Here is an 18533-nt window from a genome sequence, read left to right on the forward strand (position 1 = left end):
CTGAACATCTTTGTGTGTGTGTGTGTGTTTATTTTGTTAGTGCCCACAGTGCCTAAAAATACCATGTATCTAGGCACGTACCAACTATGAAAAAATATTAAGCAATTAGTAACATAAACAAAGTTAAGACTGTGCAATTAAGAAGTACTGGGTATTATATTTGTGATCCTTGGGTGCAATTGGGCTTGGGAAGAGAAATGTGTCATAGCAAGCTGAATTTTGGAGAAAGCAGGAAAGGAACAAAGATATGGAGGAGGGTGGATGCATAAAGAGCTTATAGTTTCAGAGAAAGAATCAAACACATAGAAAACAGTTAAATTACCTCAGTGGCAGAACCCTAGATTGAAGATTAAAAGAGACTTATGGTCTTCTTAGGTGGCACTAATGATGAAGAACCCACCTACCAGTGCAAGAGATGGAAGAGACATGGGTTCGATCCCCAGGTCAGAAAGGTCCCCTGGAGAGGGCATGGCAACCCACTCCAATATTTTTGCATGGAGAATCCCATGGACAGAGCAGATTGATGGGCTACAGTCCACAGGGTAGCAAAGAGTCAGACATAACTTAAGCTACTGAGCATTCATGTACAGTGTCTTGTGACTAAGAACACAAGTGCTTCCTATATCCTCTTAATTCTAAAAATGTATTTAATTCTGTGTGATGACTCTCTGTGTGTCTTTTTGTAGATTTGGTCTTCGGTTCAGTTCAGTTCAGTCGCTGAGTCATGTCTGATTGTTTGCGACCCCATGAATCGCAGCACGCCAGGTCTCCCTGTCCATCACCAACTGCCGGAGTTCACTCAGTTCATGTCAATTGAGTCGGTGATGCCATCCAGCCATCTCATCCTCTGTCATCCCCTTCTCCTCCTGCCCTCAATCCCTCCCAGCAATAGACTCTTTTCCAATGAGTCAACTCTTCACATGAGGTGACCAAAGTATTGGAGTTTCGGCTTTAGCATCAGTCCTTCCAATGAACACCCAGGACTGATTTCCTTCAGAATGGACTGGTTGGATCTCCTTGCAGTCCAAGGGACTCTGAAGAATCTTCTCCAACACCACAGTTCAAAAGCATCAATTCTTAGGCACTCAGCTTTCTTCACAGTCCAACTCTCACATCCATACATGACCACAAGAAAAACCATAGCCTTGACTAGACAGATCTTTGTTGGCAAAGTAATGTCTCTGCTTTTGAATATGCTATCTAGATTGATCATAACTTTCCTTCCAAGCAGTAAGCATCTTTTAATTTCATGGCTAAAGTCACCATCTGCAGTGATTTGGGAGCCCCAAAAAATAAAGTCTGACACTGTTTCCACTGTTTCCCCATCTATCTGCCATGAAGTGATGGGACCAGATGCCATGATCTTGATTTTCTAAATGTTGAACTTTAAGCCAACTTTTTCACTCTCCTCTTTCACTTTCATCAAGAGACTTTTTAGTTCCTCTTCACTTTCTGCCATAAGGGTGGTGTCATCTGCATATCTGAGGTTACTGATATTTCTCCGGGCAATCTTGATTCCAGCTTGTGCTTCCTCAAGCCCAGGATTTCTCATGATGTACTCTCATATAAGTTAAATAAGCAGGGTTACAATATACCACCTTGATGTACTCCTTTTCCTATTTGGAACCAGTCTGTTGTTCCATGTCCAGTAATAACTGTTGCTTCCTGACCTGCATATAGGTTTCTTAAGAGGGAGGTCAGGTGGTCTGGTATTCCTATCTCTTTCAGAATTTTCCACAGTTTATTGTGATCCACCCAGTCAATGGCTTTGTCATAGCAAATAAAGCAGAAATAGATGTTTTTCTGGAACTCTCTTGCTTTTTCGATGATCCAGTGGATGTTGGCAATTTGATCTCTGGTGCCTCTGCCTTTTCTAAAACCAGCTTGAACATCTGGAAGTTCACAGTTCACATATTGCTGAAGCCTGGCTTGGAGAATTCTGAGTATTACTTTACTAGAGTGTGAGATGAGTGTAATTGTGCAGTCATTTGAACATCCTTTGGCATTGCCTTTCTTTGGGATTGGAATGAAAACTGACCTTTTCCAGTCCTGTGGGCATGGCTGAGTTTCCCAAATGCTGGCATATTGAGTCCAACACTTTCACAGCATCACCTTCCAGGATTTGATATAGCTCGACTGGATTTCCATCACCTCCACTAGCTTTGTTTGTAGTGATGCTTTCTAAGGCCTACTTGACTTCACATTCCAGGATGTCTGGCTCTAGGTGAGTGATCACACCATCATGATTATCTTGGTCATGAGGATCATTTTCTCTGTGGTTCTCCTGTGTATTCTTGCCACCTCTTCTTAATATCTTCTGCTTCTGTTAGATTCATACCATTTCTGTCCTTTGTCATGCCCATCTTTGCATGAAATGTTCCCTTAGTATCACTAATGTTCTTGAAGAGATCTCTAGTCTTTCCCATTCTGTTGTTTTCCTCTCTTTGCATTGATCGCTGAGAAAGGTTTTCTTATCTCTCCTTGATATTATTTGGAACTCTGCATGCAAATGTTTATTTATATCTTTCCTTTTCTCCTTTTCTTTTCACTTCTCTTCTTTTCACAGCTATTTGTAAGGCCTCCCCAGACAGCCATGTTGCTTTTTTGCATTTCTTTTCCACAGGATGGTCTTGATCCTTGTCTCCTGTACAATGTCACAAACCTCCATCCATAGTTCATCAGGCACTCTATATATCAGATCTAGTTCCTTAAATCTATTTCTCACTTCCACTGTATAAAAATAAGGGATTTGGTTTAGGTCATACCTGAATGATCTAGTGGTTTTCCCTACTTTCTTCAATTTGAGTCTGAATTTGGTAATAAGGAGTTCATGATGTGAGCCACAGTAAGCTCCTGGTCTTGTTTTTGTTGACTGTATAGAGCTTCTCCATCTTTGGCTGCAAAGACTATAATCAATCTGATTTTGGTGTTGACCATCTGGTGATGTTCATGTGTAGTCTTCTCTTGTGTTTTTGGAAGAGGGTGTTTGCTATGACCAGTGAGTTCTCTAGGCAGAAGTCTATTAGTCTTTGCCCTGCATCATTCCATACTCCGAGGCCAATTTTGCCTGTTACCCCAGGTGTTTCTTGACTTCCTACTTTTGCATTCCAGTCCCCTATAATGAAAAGGACATCTTTCTTGAGAGTTAGTTCTAAAAGGTCTTGTAGGTCTTCATAGAGCCATTCAACTTCAGCTTCTTCAGCATTACTGGTTGGGGCATAGGCTTGGATCACCGTGATATTGAACGGTTTGCCTTGGAAATGAACAGAAATCATTCTGTCGTTTTTGAGATTGCATCTAGGTATTGCATTTCAGACTCTGTTGTTGACCATGATGGCTACTCCATTTCTTCTGAGGGATTCCTGCCCACAGGAGTAGATATAATGGTCATCTGAGTTAAATTCACCCATTCCAGTCCATTTTAGTTCGCTGATTCCTAGAATGTCAACGTTCACTCTTGCCATCTCCTGTTTGACCATTTCCAATTTGACTTGATTCATGGACCGGACATTCCAGGTTCCTATGCAATATTGCTCTTTACAGCATCAGACCTTGCTTCTATCACCAGTCACATCCACAGCTGGGTATTGTTTTTGCTTTGGCTGCATCCCTTTGTTCTTTCTGGAGTTAATTCTCCACTGATCTCCTGTAACATATTTGGCAAGTACCGACCTGGGAAGTTTCTCTTTCAGTATCCTATCATTTTGCCTTTTCATACTGTTCATGGGGTTCTCAAGGCAAGAATACTGAAGTGGTTTGCCATTCCCTTCTCTAGTGGACCACATTCTGTAAGACCTCTCCACCATGACCCACCCATCTTGGGTGGCCCCATACGGCATGGCTTAGTTACATTGAGTTAGACAAGGCTGTGGTCTGTGTAATCAGATTGACTAGTTTTCTGTGAGTATGGTTTCAGTGTGTCTGCCCTCTGATGCCCTCTCACAACATCTACCTTCTTACTTGGATTTCTCTTACTTGGTCGTGGGGTATCTCTTCATGGCTGCTCCAGCAAAGCGCAGCAGCTGCTCCTTACCTTGGAGGAGGGTTATCTCTTCACAGCCAGCCCTCCTGACCTTGAATGTTGAGTAGCTCTTCTCAGCCCTCCTGCTCCCATGCAGCCACCACTCCTTGGATGTTGGGTTACTCCTCTCGGCTGCTCCCAGATTTGGTCTTACAGCATTTAAATTTTTTTTAGTGAAGTACAGTTGATAGCCAAGACATAAATGTTGATCAATAGAGGAATGGATATTCTTCTGGGTATATACAATATATTTTAGATACAACACTTATGTATTTATCACCCCTTCTATATCAGGCAGTGTAGTAGACTTTGAGGAATAAACTGATGAATATTAAGACAAATCTCTGTCCTCACGGAGCTTTATACTTGAGTCTCTAGTGTTCTCTGTCACATGTACCCTTACAAAAAATTTCATACGATTTACTATAACTTAGTTTTTATGACTAATAAGCCTAAGCAAACAATTAGACAAAGATAAAGATGTTGAAAAAAATAGAGCTTCTTGGAATAGTCTGAAACCTCTACAACTTGCCAATATTGAAAAACTTCCAGACTTTTATTTGTACATTGAAGCTTATAGTGTTACCATTTTCTGTAGGTCAAAATGACTGAATACTTGCTGTTTTATATGGTGAAACTTAATATACTTTTCTTTATATCTGGAAATTTCTAAAAGAGTTTTTTTCCTTAACACTATTGTTAACATTAAAATTGATTTTCAATATGATTCCATTGCTTCTGGCTGAATAATCAAATGAATGAATGTCACTGTTATTCATTCAAAATATTCACTTGAAAGTCAGAATTACTTGACATAAACACTTTTGAAAGAAAAGAATATAAAATATGAAATTCATAGTACTGAGGAATGGTGGTGGTGGTTTATTCACTAAGTCATGTCTGACTCTTGTGATCCCCTGGACAGTAATCCACAAAGCTCCTCTGTTCATGAGATTTCCCAGTAAGAATAATAGATAGGACCTCCTCCTGTAAGAGCACCAAAACCACAACTAGCTGTTGAAGAACCAGTGACAGGAGGATAGTGGAACCTACCGGAAAAATAAATCCGACGTCCAAAGAAGAAGCCACAGCAAGATGGTAGGAGAGGCACAATCATAATAAATCAAACCCCAAATTCTTAAAGAGTTGGGAATACCAGACCACCTGACCTGCCTGTTGAGAAATCTGTATGCAGGTCAGGAAGCAACAGGTAGAACTGGACATGGAACAACAGACTAGTACCCAATAGGAAAAGGAGTACATCAAGGCTGTATATTGTCACCCTGCTAATTTAACTTATACGCAGAGTACATCATGAGAAATGCTGGAGAAAGCACAAGCTGGAATCAAGATTGCCGGGGGAAATATCAGTAACCTCAGATATGCAGATGACACCACCCTTATGGCACAAAGTGAAGAGAAACTAAAAAGCCTCTTGATGAAAGTGAAAGAGGAGAGTGAAAAAGTTGGCTTAAAGCTCAACATTCAGAAAACGAAGATCATGGCATCTGGTCCCATCACTCCATGGGAAATAGATGGGGAAACAGTGGAAACACTGTCAGACTTTATTTTGGGGGGGGCTCCAAAATCACTGCAGATGGTGATTGCAGCCATGAAATTAAAAGGCGCTTACTGCTTGGAAGAAAAGTTATGACCAACTGAGATAGCATATTCAAAAGCAGAGACATTACTTTGCCGACTAAGGTCCATCTAGTCAAGGCTATCGTTTTTCTTGTGGTCATGTATGGATGTGAGAGTTGGACTGTGAAGAAGGCTGAGTGCCAAAGAATTGCTGCTTCTGAACTGTGGTGTTGGAGAAGACTCTTGAGAGTCCCTAGGACTGCAAGGAGATCCAACCAGTCCATTCTGAAGATCAGCCCTGAGATTTCTTTGGAAGGACTGATGCTAAAGCTGAAACTCCAATACTTTGGCCACCTCATGCGAAGAGTTGACTCATTGGAAAAGACTCTGATGCTGGGAGGGATTGAGGGCAGGAGGAGAATGGGATGACAGAGGATGAAATGGCTGGATTGCATCACTGACTGGATGGACGTGAGTTGGTGATGGACAGGGAGGCCTGGCGTGCTGCAATTTATTGGGTTGCAAAGAGTTAGACATGACTGAGCAACTGAACTGAACTCTACTTCAAAGGATACACAAATAAGGTAAAAAAAATAAATCACAAATGAAGAAAAGCATTATCAATTCTATATAATATGAGGGACTTTTATTCTGCATATGTAAGGATCTTTTACAACTCAACAGCAGATAGACAAATAACCCAGTTGGAAAATTGGCAAAGATTTGAATAGACATGTATCCAAAGAAGATATACAGGCTGTCCAATGAGAACATGAAAATATGCTTTATATCACTGGCTACTGTTGTTGTTCAGTCTCTCAGTCATGTCTGACTCTTTGCGACCCCATGGACTGCAGCATGCCAGTCTTCCCTGTCCTTCACTATCTCCCAGAGCTTGCTCACACTCATGTCCATTGAGTCGGTGATGCTGTCCAGCTGTCTTGTCCTCTGTCGTCCCCTTCTCCTCCTGCTCTCAATCTTTCTCAGCATCAGGGTCTTTTCTAATGAATACTCTTTACATCAGGCGACCACAGTATTGGAGCTTCAGCTTCATCATCAGTCCTTCCAATGTATATTCAAGATTTATTTCCTTTTGGAATGACTGGTTGGATCTCCTTGAAGCCCAAGGGACTCTCAAGAATCTTCTCCAAAACCACAGTTCAAAAGCATCAATTCTTTGGCACTCAGCTTTCTTTATAGTCCAACTCTCACATCCATGCATGACTACTAGAAAAACCCTAGCTTTGACTATATGGACCTTTGTTAGCAAGGTAATGTCTCTGCTTTTTAATATGCTGTCTAGGTTGGTCATAACTTTTCTTCCAAGGAGCAAACGTCTTTTAATTTCATGGCTGCAGTCACCATCTGCAGTGACTGTGAAACCCAAGAAAGTAATGTCTGTCACTGTTTTCATTGTTCCCCCATCTATTTGCCATGAAGTGATAGGACTAGATGCCATTATCTTAGTTTTTTGAATATTGAGTTTTAAACCAGCTTTTTCACTCTCCTCTTTCACCTTTATCAAGAGACTTTTTAGTTCCTCTTTGGTTTCTGCTGTAAGGCTGTTTTTATCTGCATATCTGAGGTTATTGATTTTCTCCCAGAAATCTGGATTCCAGCTTGTGCTTCATCCAGTCCAGCATTTCTCATGATGTGCTCTGCATGTAAGTTAAATGAACAAAGTGACAATATTCAGGCTTGATGTACTCCTTTCCCAATTTAGAACAAGTCCTCTGTTCCATGTCCGGTTCTAACTATTGCTTCTTGATCTGCATACAGGTTTTACAGGATGCAGGTAAGGTGGTCCCAACTCTTGAAGAATTTTCCAGTTTGTTGTGATCCACAGAGTCAAAGGCTTTAACATATTCAATGAAGCAGAAGTAGATGTTTTAACAAATCAAAACTACAGAAATACCACTTCAAGCCAACAATCCCAATGCCCATCAACAGATGCATTGATAAGCAAAGTGTTGTATACCAATACAAGGCAATGTTAATTGCCAATAAAAATGAATGAAGTACTGATACATGGTACCACATGGATAAACCTTGAAAATGCAAAGTAATGAATTAAATCAGAAAAAGACCATATATGATTCAATTTACATGAGAAGTCCAGAAAAAATAAATCTATAGAAACAGAAAGTAAATTAGAGATTGCTGGAGGAAAAGAGGAGGGAGGCAATAGGAAGTGACTCCTATGAGCTTTAGAGTGATGAAAATGTTCTAAAGTTAGGTAGTGATGATGGTTGCACAACTCTGTGAATAACACAAAACCCCAAAAATAGTAGACTTTAAAGGGTACATTTTAAAGATTGTTCATTATGTCTCAGTAAAACTATTACAAGAAAAACAAATAGGACCTAATTAAGCTTAAAAGCTTCTGTGCAATGAAAGAAACTGTAAGCAAGGTGGAAAGACAGTCCTCAGAATGGAAGAAAATAATAGCAAATGAAACAACTGACAAAGAATTAATCTCCAAAATATACAAGCAGCTCATGCAGCTCAATACCAGAGAAATGAACAACCCGATCAAAAAGTTGGGAAAAAACTTAAACAGACATTTCTCCAAAGTGGACATAGAAATGGCTAATAAACACATGAAGAGATGCTTATCATCACTCATTATCAGAGAAATGCACAAATCTAAACCATGAGATATTATCTCACACTGATCAGAATGGCCATTATCAAAAAGTCTACGAACAATAAATGCTGGAGAGGGTGTGGAGAAAAGGGTACCCTCTTACACTATTGGTGGGAATGCAAAGTAATACAACTACTGTGGAGAATCATACAGAGATTGCTTAAAAAACTAGGAATAAAATGACCATTCCACACAGCAATTCCACTACTGGGCATATATCCCAAGGAAACCAGAATTGAAAAAGACACAAGTACCTCAATGTCCATTGCAGCACTATTTACAATAGTTAGGACAAGGAATTTCCTCTTGACCGCTCCAGCACTGTGCAGCAGTCGTCAAGGCTATGGTTTTTCCAGTAGTCATGTATGGATGTGAGAGTTGGACTATAAAGAAAGCTGAGCACCGAAGAATTGATACTTTTGAAATGTGATGTTGGAGAAGACTCTTGAGAGTCTCTTGGACTGCAAGGAGGTTCAACCAGTCCATTCTAAAGGAGATCAGCTGAGTAATACTCCATTGTGTATATGTACCACAGCTTTCTTGAGAGATGTTATGGGGAGGGAGGTGGGAGGGGGGTTCATGTTTGAGAACACATGTACACCCGTGGTGGATTCATGTCAATGTATGGCAAAACCAATACAGTATTGTAAAGTAAAATAAAGTTAAAAAAATAAATAAATAAATAAAGGAGATCAGTCCTGGGTGTTCATTGGAAGGACTGATGTTGAAACCGAAACTCCAATACTTAAGACCACCTGATGCGAAGAGCTGACTCATTTGAAAAGACACTGATGCTGGGAAAGATTGAGGGCAGGAGGAGAAGGGGACAACAGAGGATGAGGCAGTTGGATGGCATCACCAATTCAATGCACATGAGTTTGAGAAAACTTTGGGAGTTGGTGATGGACAGGGAGACCTGGCAGTGCTACAGTCCACGGGGTCGCAAAGAGTCGAACACGATTGAGTGACTGAACTGAACTGAGGACAAGGAAGCAACCTAGGTGTCCACTGGCAGAAGAATGGAGAAGGAAGTTGTGGTACATATATGCAATGGAAAATTACTCATCTATGTAAAGGAATGCATTTGAGTCAGTTATAAGGAGGTGGATGAACCTAGAGCCTATTACACAAAGTGAAGTAAGTCAGAAGGAGAATGACAAATACAATATATTAACTTATATACATGGAATTTAGAAAGATGGTACCAATGATTCGACATACAGGGCAGCAAAGGAGACGCAGATGTAAAGAACAGACTTTTGCTATCAGTGGAAGAGGGAGAGGGTGGGAAAATTTGAGAGAATTGCATCAAAACGTATACATGACCATATGTAAGACAGATAACCAGTGTGAGTTCAATGCATGAAGCAGGACACGCAAATCTGGTGCTCTGTGACAGCCTGGAGGGATGGGGTGGGGAGGGTGGTGGGAGGGGATTCAGGGTGAAGGGGATATGAATACCTATGGCCAATTCACACTGATGCATGGCAAAAAACCATCACAATATTGTAAAGTAGTTATTCTCCAGTTAGATAAATAAATAAATAAATAAAAGAGAGAAACAGATTTTCAGTTTAGTTTTTGGAAAAGTATAAAATGAGCATAATGCAGATGAGTTGCCTTTTCTCTTATTAGGTAATTCAGAGCTTTCTGTGGCTACCTACAAATGACTCAGTGGAAGTAACAATTTCTGGTATTGATCACCATAAAACTTTTATCACCCACCTAAGCACTAGGAAGCCTTTTCCTTACCACTCCTTACGTTACCTGGCATAGTGTTCTTAGGTGAATAAACACAGCTACTTTGACAAGATTCCAAGCAAATATGTTTAAAAAGTAAGTTTTCCAAAGTGAAAAAGGCACAACAAAGTCAAGTAGATATTACCTTTGGATTATCTCTCTCTCTAGGTCACCCCTCTCTGATTCCTATTTCTTTAGATTATATATCAAATTACTACAGCTTTTCAAATATTTCCAAATATGAAGAGAAAGATTCCAGCTATCTATGGATATCTTAAGTGATCTATCCTATTGGAAGATGAGAAGCAAAGAAACTTGAATTTTTACTAACTAGGGGCAGAAAGAGTGGAGTACATTTCTTAAAGGATTTAGGAATGAAAGGACAAACCCAAATCCAGTTGTCTGCTGTTTAAACTCTGATTATCAATAACGTGATCTGAAAAATGGCACTGTTTCTGGCACAGATCATCCATGAAAATGGTCAGGTTCAAAAGAGAAACAAATTTTTCCTTTATCATGTTCTAAGAAGTAAAAAAAAGAACCTTTTTCTGATAAGAATCCTTAGAAAGATCATCAACATGAGGGCAGGGAAAAACTATCACAGTTTTAATCAAGCTGCAAAATAGAATTAGAGGAGAAGATGTAGGAAAAGTTACAGAACAAAGAGAAAAATGAAGTGAAAGATGCTTAACTAACTCTAAGGAGAAAAGAAGTGACAGATTAATTGAGGAAGAAGACTTCAAGTCTGTTACTCTTGATGCAAGGAGCCTGAGGCAGCACACTTGAATGGAGAAAAAAAGCAAACAAACAAAAAGCCCAAGATTACGATGAGTCTATCTGCCCCTTTCTTTCCTATCTTCGGAATTGCCACCAGAACTCTTAGCTCAGCACTATGTACATATCCACAAGAAAAGTATTTGCCAAAGCGGCTGCCTAATATAATCTTTTAGTGGTATTGTATTATATTGCATTTTAGGAGCATGAAGATATTACTTTAAATGAACTTTAACAATATTCACTACATCTCTAGAGAGATTTAGGTTTTGTTTTTTGTTTTTTTGTTTTTTTTTACATCTAACATAATGCATTCTTACTTTAACATAAGTTGGAATAACTTCACCAATTAAAATATTTTTTGATGATAGATGCATTTTAAACTATAGGTTTAAATATGACTAAATGTTTATGATGTCAATAATATTTTAAAAGTTCCTGCTTTCATAATCTGATTTTGGAACTGTTTCAATTTGCACTTCATATATTCAGTTTTTTAATAATAATACTTTTGTGCCTTTATTATAAATGATTAAATATATTAGACATTTAGGTTTCCATTTATAGAGCATTTTACTCCAAAGCTGTAGCTTTGGTTTGGATACTCTTTATTCCTGATAAGTCAAGTATCAAACAGACCCAGTTATTTTCTCATTTTAATAATGTTTTTGTTAGGCTTAGAGACATCTTGGTGTGCCACATAAACTTTTAAAGTAGCTAATGCAAACTTCTAAAGCTGCTGAGACAGATTTGCAAAATTATCATCATGTTCCTCCTCATAAAGCTGTAGTTTAACAGTGTTCCTTCTGCTTCCTATGAAACAATGGTGTCTATTAACTTACATCTAAGACTAAAACCAAAACTTTTATAAAGGTCAAAGGGCCACTGTGATTTCAGGTGTCCAGCCAAGTGCTTTATCAGCTGAATGACTGAGTCACCAGCATGCTCTTTTTGCCTCAGCTACCAGCCTGAACTTGCTCTCAGAATTGATCTAATAAATGTAAGGAGGGCAGATAAAACATATTATTTAAGCAAACATTTAAACAGTGTCTATTTGTACCTTTAGTGATTTTAATGGCCCCAAACACTTCATAAGTGCCATGAAGATTTACAGATACAGTAAGGAACCCCTGGGTCCAAAGCCATGCCAGATAGCACTGTCCTTGAAGGTGAAGTTGCAAACGAAATCGTTCACATTAAGAGCCAGGAAATTTAAAATTGTGTGACAGACCTACTGAGTGAGTGCTCAGTCGCTCAGGTGGGTCTGACTCTGCAATTTCATGGACTGTGTCCTGCTACGCCCCTCTGTCCATGGGATTTTTTAGGCAAGAACACTGGAGTGGGTTGCCATCTCCTTTTCCAGGGATCCTCTCGACCCAGGGATCAAACCCTGGTCTCCTGCTTGGAAGGTGGATTCTTTACCAGTGAGCCACTTGGAAAGGAAATGCATACAAACATATGTATATAAGGGAATACGAGACTATTCAAAGAAATTATTTGCTAAAATGTGGTTGATGGGGAATAAGTGGCAGCTGAATAGATTACATAGCCACAAACTTTCATCCAAAATCTGGGGTCAGATGTGTTTAGAAAAGTAAATATTAGAATATCTATCTTTTATTATTTGCTACCACCAGCATGGTCTGAGGTAGCATTCCATAATAAAAATATTAGTATTTCTGCAGGAAAATGTGTAGCTATATCTCTTAAGGCTCATTACTAGTTTTATGTGGAGCTTAGATAATTTCACATCAAAAATTGTAGATAAGAGTTTGCTGACATCTATTCAAAATGGAATACTAAGAAGAATAGTATTGTATAATGTATAAGAGTATATTTGCAATATTTTGGCATTCATTTATTACTGTGAAATAATAATAAATATGTATTTTGTCTCCTCCCTGGTTTCTGACTCAGACCTCCTTAATCCCTTGGAATTTCCTGCATAATAGAGACATCTTTTGTTCAAATGACACTATTTTTGGTGGGCTACTAGATAGCTTTGGGATGGGGCTGGGCACCAGAAAGACTATGACATAGTTAGCAATCATCTTCTGGGAGGGGGTATGAGAGGTGGAAACTGAACTGATGATTGATTATGCCTACATGAGGAAGTTCCATAAATTATCTCCATAAATCTGTAAATTCCCACATTTGAAGAGCTTCTGGGTTGGTGAACATGCCCACATGCTGAGAGGATGGTGCACCCCAACTCTAAGGGACAGATGCTCCCGCACTTGGGACCATCCTGGACCTTTTCCTATGTACATAATAATGCCTCTTCATCAGGATACTCATCTGTATCTTTATAACATCTTTGAAAATTAACCAATAACTATAAAGAGTGTCCCTAAGTTTTATTAGGCATTACTGAATGCTAACAAACTGAGGAAAAATCATAGTAACCCCAGATTCACAGTCCATTGACTGACAATTGGAGGCTTTTGACTGGTGTCTGAAGTGGGGGCAGCTTTGTGGGACTAGGTCCTGGCCTGCAGGATCTGCACTAATTCTAGGTTAGTGCAGAACTGAATAATTAGTGTCAGAATTGAATTGTAGGACACTCAACTTATGTCCCAAGAGTTGGAGAATTAGTAGCTGATGTGAAAGAAAACCCCACATTTTGGTGTCAAAATCTGTGGGTAGAGGAACAGATTTTTTTTAAATCACTACCTTCAAAAATATTTCTAGGGTAAATTTGAAAACTGTGCAGGACTCTGGCCACCATACCATGTGAAAAAGTTACTTCTTAAATTGTTTTCTGAATACCTAACTCCATGAAGTTCTGGGTTTTAACTCCTTGTGAATGTGTCTCATTTACATTGAACTGCATCTACAGCATGAGCCTGACTTATGAACAACTTATATGTAGTACAAGAAAATCATTAAAGCACTCAAGATTCTGTAGATCCAATATTGTCCTGCCTAGCCCTTGATATTCCACCCCTTAGTAAACTTATTTATACTAGAGAAAGAGAGAGAGATTTGAAACACCATAAATGAGAATTCATTCCCATTAAAGTCTTTATCATTTATGATTTAGAATGCACATAATCTGAATGCAGTGTTCCAAAGAATAGCAAGGAGAGTTAAGAAAGTCTTCCTCAGGGATCAATGCAAAGAAATAGAGGAAAACAACAGAATGAGAAAGACTAGAGATCTCCTCAAGAAAATTAGAGATACCAAGGGGATATTTCATGCAAAGATGGGCTCGATAAAGGACAGAAATGGTATGGACCTAACAGAAGCAGAAGATATTAAGAAGAGGTGGCAAGAATACACAGAAGAACTGTACAAAAAAGATCTTCACAACCCAGGTAATCACATGGTGTGATCACTCACTTAGAGCCAGACATCCTGGAATGTGAAGTCAAGTGGACCTCAGAAAGCATCACTATGAACAAAGCTAGTGGAGGTGATGGAATTCCAGTTGAGCTATTTCAAATCCTGGAAGATGGTGCTGTGAAAGTGCTGCACTCAATATACCAGCAAATTTAGAAAACTCAGCTGTGCCCACAGGGCTGGAAAAAGTCAGTTTTCATTCCAATCCCAAAGAAAGGCAATGCCAAAGAATGCTCAAACTTTACTGCACAATTGCGCTCATCTCACATGCTAGTCAGGTAATGCTCAAAACTCTCCAAGCCAGGCTTCAGCAATATGTGAACCGTGAACCTCCAGATGTTCAAGCTGGTTTTAGAAAAGGCAGAGGAACCAGAGATCAAATTGCCAACATCCGCTGGCATGGAAAAAGCAAGAGTTCCAGAAAAACATCTATTTCTGCTTTATTGACTATGCCAAAGCCTTTGACTGTGTGGATCACAATAAACTGTGGAAAATTTTGAAACAGATAGGAATACCAGACCACCTGACCTCCCTCTTGAGAAATCTGTATGCAGGTCAGGAAGCAACAGTTAGAACTGGACATGGAACAACAGACTGGTTCCAAATAGGAAAAGGAGTGTGTCAAGGCTGTATATTGTCACCATGCTTATTTAACTTATATGAGAGTACATCATGAGAAACACTGGGCTGGAAGAAGCACAAGCTGGAATCAAGATTGCCGGGAGAAATATCAGTAACCTCAGATATGCAGATGACACCACCCTTATGGCAGAAAGTGAAGAGGAACTAAAAAGTCTCTTGATGAAAGTGAAAGAGGAGGGTGAAAAAGTTGGCTTAAAGCTCAACATTCAGAAAACGAAGATTATGGTATCTGGTCCCATCACTTCATGGCAATTAGATGGGGAAACAGCAGAAACAGTGTCAGACTTTATTTTGGGGGGCTCCCAAATCACTGCAGATGGTGATTGCAGCCATGAAATTAAAAGACGCTTACTGCTTGGAAGGAAAGTTGTGATCAACCTAGATAGCATATTCAAAAGCAGAGACATTACTTTGCCAACAAAGGTCCATCTAGTCAAGGCTATGGTTTTTCCTGTGGCCGTGTATGGATGTGAGAGTTGGACTGTGAAGAAAGCTGAGTGCCGAAGAATTGCTGCTTCTGAACTGTGGTGTTGGAGAAGACTCTTGAGAGTCCCTTGGACTGCAAGGAGATTCAATCAGTCTATTCTAAAGGAGATCAGTCCTGGGTGTTCATTGGAAGGACTGATGCTAAAGCTGAAACTCCAGTACTTTGGCCACCTCATGCGAAGAGTTGACTCATTGGAAAAGACTCTGATACTGGGAGGGATTGAGGGCAGGAGGAGAAGGGGACGACCGAGGATGAGATTGCTGGATGGCATCACTGACTCAATGGACGTGAGTTTGAGTGAACTCCGGGAGTTGGTGATGGACAGGGAGGCCTGGCCTGCTGCAATTCATGGGGTCGCAAAGAGTCGGACATGACTGAGCGACTGAACTGAACTGAACTGAACTGATGCACATAATGGGGTTCCACATCTGATGCAAATAAATAGCTTCTATTGGACCTTCTGGCTCAGCTGGTAAAGAATCCACCAGCAATGTGGGAGACCTAGGTTTGTTCCCTGGGTTGGGAAGAACCCCTGGAGAAGGGAAAGGCTACCCACTCCAAAATTCTGCCTTGAAGAATTCAATGGTTTGTATAGTGAGTGGGATCGAAAAGAATCAGACACAGCTGAAAGCCTTTCACTTACTATTAGACCTGACCTTCCCACAGATAACAGTTATATATATATATTAGACAGCAAAAAAAAACAAAAAAAATTGATGACCCAGAGCTAACTTAAAGAGGCTTTCACCTGCCAAAGATGAAACTATTTGACCTTCTTCAATAATGACAGTAAAATCAATGAATCAGACCCCATCAAATGTGTTTAAATTCATGAGTTGATCACTTTTTGACAGTCAGTAAACAAAGAGATAGTATCAAACATTCATCTTGTTTCCTGAGAAAACTGTACCTTTGGTTATCAAAATAATACATATAAGAGAGTACCTTTTCATTAATCTATTTAACTAATACATGTAAAAGAAATGATAAAACTAAAATATCACTGTTATATAGCCCTTTACTTCCCTGGTGGCTCAGACGGTTAAGCATCTGTCTACAATGCAGGAGACCCGGGTTCGATTCCTGGGTCGGGAAGATGCCCTGGAGAAGGAAATGGCAACCCACTCCAGTACTATTGCCTAGAAAATCCCATGGACAGAGGAGCCTAGTAGGCTACACGTAGTCCATGGGGTTGCAAAGAGTTGGACACGACTGAACGACTTCACTTCACTTCACTTCATAGCCCTTTATATCCCTTTATGTAGTTGCTTCAATCGAGTCTGACTCTGCAAACCCACAGACTGTAGCCCACCAGGCTCCTCTGTCCATGGGATTCTCCAGGCAAGAATACTGGAGTGGGTTGCCATGCCCTCCTCCAGAGAATCTTCCGAACCTAGGGATCAAACTCATTTCTTGGGTTGCCTGCACTGCAGGGTGGATTCTTTACCACTGAGCCACCAGGAAGCCTTATATCCCTTTAAAGTATCTATCTATCTATATATAGTCAACATATACTATACTTTACAGTATATATATATGTATGTGTGTGTGTGCTGTATATATACATGTATATACTGTGTATATATATATATATATGTATATATACATATACACATATATGGTGTTAGGAATATATGTGTTATATATGTGATCTTAGGAAAAATGAATGCTTAATGTCCTTTCTACACATACACACATACCTGCCCCCCACACACATATTTAATGCCAATATAGGTATATGCTTGGAGAAGGAAATGGCAACCCACTCCAGCATTCTTGCCTGGAGAATCTCAGAGACAGAGGAGCCTAGTGGGCTGCCGTATATGGGGTCGCACAGAGTCGGACACGACTGAAGCGACTTAGCAGCAGCAGCAGCATAGGTACATGCACACATATATACGCTTTATGCATCTCCCTCTCTCTGTATATACATATATACACATTTGACCCTTGAACAACATGGGGGATAAGGGTGCCAATACCCACATAGTCAAAAGTCTGCATGTAAATTTGGCTTCTCCAAACTTAACTATTAATAGGCTGCTGTTGACTAGAAGTGCTACTGATGACATTATTAATTAGCACATATTTTGAATGTTAGACATATACTGTATTCTTACAATAATCTACAGAAAAGAAAATGTTATTAAGAAAATTATAAGGAAGAGAAAATACATCTACAGTACTGTATTGTGTTTATTGACACCATAAGTTTACATTGTCTGTTTACAAGATGAATTATCTGTCAATATTTTCTTGTGTGATACAAAACACTGTAGATATTGTATGTATGAGTAACACTAGACATCAAGAATGAAAAGATGATGTGAAAGAAATTCTTATGTATCTATAAGTATGAAGATTTACGTATTGATAATGAGGTAGCAGCAATATGATTGTTTTGTGGTGACCTAATGTAATCAATACAATCACTTCACACTAGCCATCAGTGAAGACTACACACTAATGAATAAATCATAAAATTTTATAGCATACAGTGTTATTAATATTCATTACAGCTTTTTAAAGCCTCATCTATGATGACAGTCTGATATGCAAACTTTCCAAATATGAAAGAGAGGCATATTATATAGTAATTCTTTGAAAGCAAAGTTCCACATTATTAATCTTATGTTAAATATCACTCACCTTATGCTTATATAAGGGTAGGTTACACACTTTAGTACCTCTTGCACACCATGTTCTACATGATACTTAGGCTATGATGATAATGACGACAGAAATGTCTCTTACAGTTCTTGCTGTACAGCTATTAGATTTTCACATGAAGGCACTCACACACACAAAAGAGGCATGAAGATTATTTACTAATCAGTAAATGGTGGTGGATCACCATAAAGGTCTTCATCCTCTTCATCTTGAGTAAGCTGAGGAGGAGGAGGAAGAGAAGGTGTTGGTCTTGCTGTCTCAGGGGTTGCAGAGGATATAGAAGGTGATGCAGATGTAACTTTGCAGAAATACATTGTAATCTATGTCTGATTTTTTGCTTTTGTCATTTCTCTAAATATATTTTTGTATTACTGTTTATCATGTTTGTTACACCAATTGTCTTACTGTGCATACTGTTCGTTGAACCCAGGGTAGGCAAGGGCGAGTTAAGAGGCTGGAAGGAGACTCGAGGAGCTGTAGGATCTGCAGACATTTTTATTCTCTTCTGGCTGACACAGAAACTGAGGCAGCAGATATACCACAACACAACATAGCTACATACAAACCCTCTCCTGGCTGACGCCGCAGTTGTAGCAGTAGACACGCTGTATTCTCTCCTCCCGTGGCTG

Source organism: Capricornis sumatraensis, chromosome 7 (assembly GCF_032405125.1).
Source record: "Capricornis sumatraensis isolate serow.1 chromosome 7, serow.2, whole genome shotgun sequence".
Lineage (NCBI taxonomy): Eukaryota > Metazoa > Chordata > Mammalia > Artiodactyla > Bovidae > Capricornis > Capricornis sumatraensis.